The sequence below is a fragment of the Portunus trituberculatus genome, chromosome 5 (genome assembly GCF_017591435.1).
Source record: "Portunus trituberculatus isolate SZX2019 chromosome 5, ASM1759143v1, whole genome shotgun sequence".
Lineage (NCBI taxonomy): Eukaryota > Metazoa > Arthropoda > Malacostraca > Decapoda > Portunidae > Portunus > Portunus trituberculatus.
Genome location: NC_059259.1, coordinates 3,747,242 through 3,749,665, shown reverse-complemented (window position 1 = coordinate 3,749,665; position 2,424 = coordinate 3,747,242). Strand labels below are relative to the sequence as shown.

Genomic DNA, 2,424 nt, shown 5'->3' with positions numbered 1-2,424 from the left:
CTCTCTCTCTCTCTCTCTCTCTCTCTCTCTCTCTCTCTCTCTCTCTCTCTCTCTCTCTCTCTCTCTCTCTCTCTCTCTCTCTCTCTCTCTCTCTCTCTCTCTCTCTCTCTCTCTCTCTCTCTCTCTCTCTTCAAGCTTCCCTACCTAATTTAATTTTACTTCTTCCCCTTCTTCCTTCCTTGACCTTCTCTTTCATACTCTATTCTTATATCCCTCCCTCCTTTCCTCCTTCTATTATTCCCTCCCTCCTACCTCCTCCCTCCTCCCTCCTCCCTCACTCCATCGTCTATTCTTCTTTCTAATCTTTTCATTTCTCCCCTGCTTCAATTTTGCTTTATTTTTCTTACCTTCCTTCATTCCCTTCCCTTCATCCTTCATTCATTCACTTCTCGTTTTCTCCTTCTCTTCCTTCATTCCTTATTTCCTTCCTTCTTAATTTCATTTTTTATATCAGTCTTTTGTGTTCTTTGTGTGTTATCTTTCACTCTACATCCTCCTCTCTCTCTCTCTCTCTCTCTCTCTCTCTCTCTCTCTCTCTCTCTCTCTCTCTCTCTCTCTCTCTCTCTCTCTCTCTCTCTCTCTCTCTCTCATGTATAGTCTTTTACTTATTTATTTATTTATTTATTCATTTATTATTTATCTTCATATATATTTCCGTGTGTGTGTGTGTGTGTGTGTGTGTGTGTGTGTGTGTGTGTGATCTCTTATATTAACACTTAGTTTCATCACTCAAGTATGTTATTATCATCATTTTTTTCTCTCTCTTTCTCTTCTTTAATCCTTCGTGTCATCTCTCCATTTGTTCTTCTTGTTCTTTTGTTGTCCGAGTTACGTTTTTATCATTTCTCCTTCCTCTCCCTTTATTCTGTTTCAATTTACATCGTCTGGAATGCAGGAAAAGGTAAGTTATTCTATGTTCATTTGCTCTGAGTCTGCCTGTCCGTCTGTCTCTCTGTTAGTCAGTCTGGTCTCTGTTTATATATATGTTTTTTTTTTTCTTGTTTTTTTTTTTACCTAGTCTTTTGTCTGCCTGCTTGTCTGTGTATATGTTTGTTTCTCTCTCTCTCTCTCTCTCTCTCTCTCTCTCTCTCTCTCTCTCTCTCTCTCTCTCTCTCTCTCTCTCTCTCTCTCTCTCTCTCTCTCTCTCTCTCTCTCTCTCTCTCTCTCTCTCTCTCTCTCTCTCTCTCTCTCTCTCTCTCTCTCTCTCTCTCTTGCATCTTTACTTTCATTGACTTCTTTTCATTTGTAGATTTGTTTTATTTGTTTACTTTTAAGGTATCGTGAACTTTTTTTTCCCAGTTTACAAAATGAAATATCCAGTGCAATATCAACCTATTTCTTTTTCTTTTTATTTGCTGATCGAGCCTTTTATTAATTTCTAAGCTTCCGAATTGTTCACTGTTGCTGCAATAGTGTTTTTGAATCCCTGAGCAATTTCAGCGATTAAGTGTTAAAAGTTTCTGAGCTTAAAAGATTATTTACTGTTTTTTTCATGTCCAAGTTAGACAAACCAAAGAGAAAAAGGAGAGAAAAGGCCCAATAGTTGTCGCTTTACCTCCTGATAAAATAAGAGAAAATAAGTCCGTGGTACAGTGGAACCATGCGTGCTTTGACGTCTGAGGGGTCTTCAAGCGCACGAGTTGGAATCCTGTCCACGGTCCGAGTGTAGGTTGGGCTTCCTCACTCGGGGCAACGGTTTTCTAGCGGGTAGGCTTTGAGATAGGAGGTACCCCGAAAAATATTCCCTTTAGCCCAGAAATTCCCATGAAAAGCCCGCATGGTATAAAAAAAAAAAAGTCCCACTGAATCTCTCCCCAACCTCAAAACACCTGCCATTAACAGAAAATGTTCCAGTAATTGTCTTTTCCACAACCCCAAATTTGCTAATTGTCTTTCCCTAAACTCCAGAGTCCCAACCCGCTAAAAAATAAGGAAAAAAATTCTTGTTAAATGTTTCTCCTCAACCTTAACACACTAAAACAAGAACGGGACTCTCCCAGGCCAACGAAAAATAGATAAATGATTATACAAAGGCTATTGATTGTTTTTTTTTTTTTTCAATCCAAATCACAATTCTTGAAAAAAAATAATACCTGTTAATTGTCTCCTCTATTCTTCAGTACATATCTTAAAAATCTGTTCCCAGCCCCTTAATCACTCATCTCCCCACCCAGAAAAACTAGCGTTGTAATTGTCTCCCTCTAACACACCCTCTTAAAAAATTACAATAATAAAAAAATAAAACGGAAAGGAATTAATTCACCCGTGTTTCTAAGCCCCGATGATCTTCCCACACAATTCCCTGCAGTGCGTCAGCAGAGACACCTGGCGGCAATATAGAGGTACACCCACTCAACACCTGCCCGCCTCACCATTCCACGTATCCTGCCACACACCTGCCCTGCCTTGCGTGAGAAGTGAGGG

General features: G+C 39.6%; 1 long non-coding RNA gene across 1 annotated transcript; it reads right to left on the bottom strand.

Annotated features, from left to right (window-relative positions):
• Nucleotides 1-604: 604 nt before the first annotated feature.
• Nucleotides 605-2,399, bottom strand: LOC123515113. Its single transcript, XR_006677779.1, has 2 exons — nt 2,264-2,399; nt 605-884 (listed from the first exon to the last, which is right to left on the bottom strand). It is a non-coding gene; the product is annotated as an uncharacterized LOC123515113 (long non-coding RNA).
• Nucleotides 2,400-2,424: the final 25 nt, after the last annotated feature.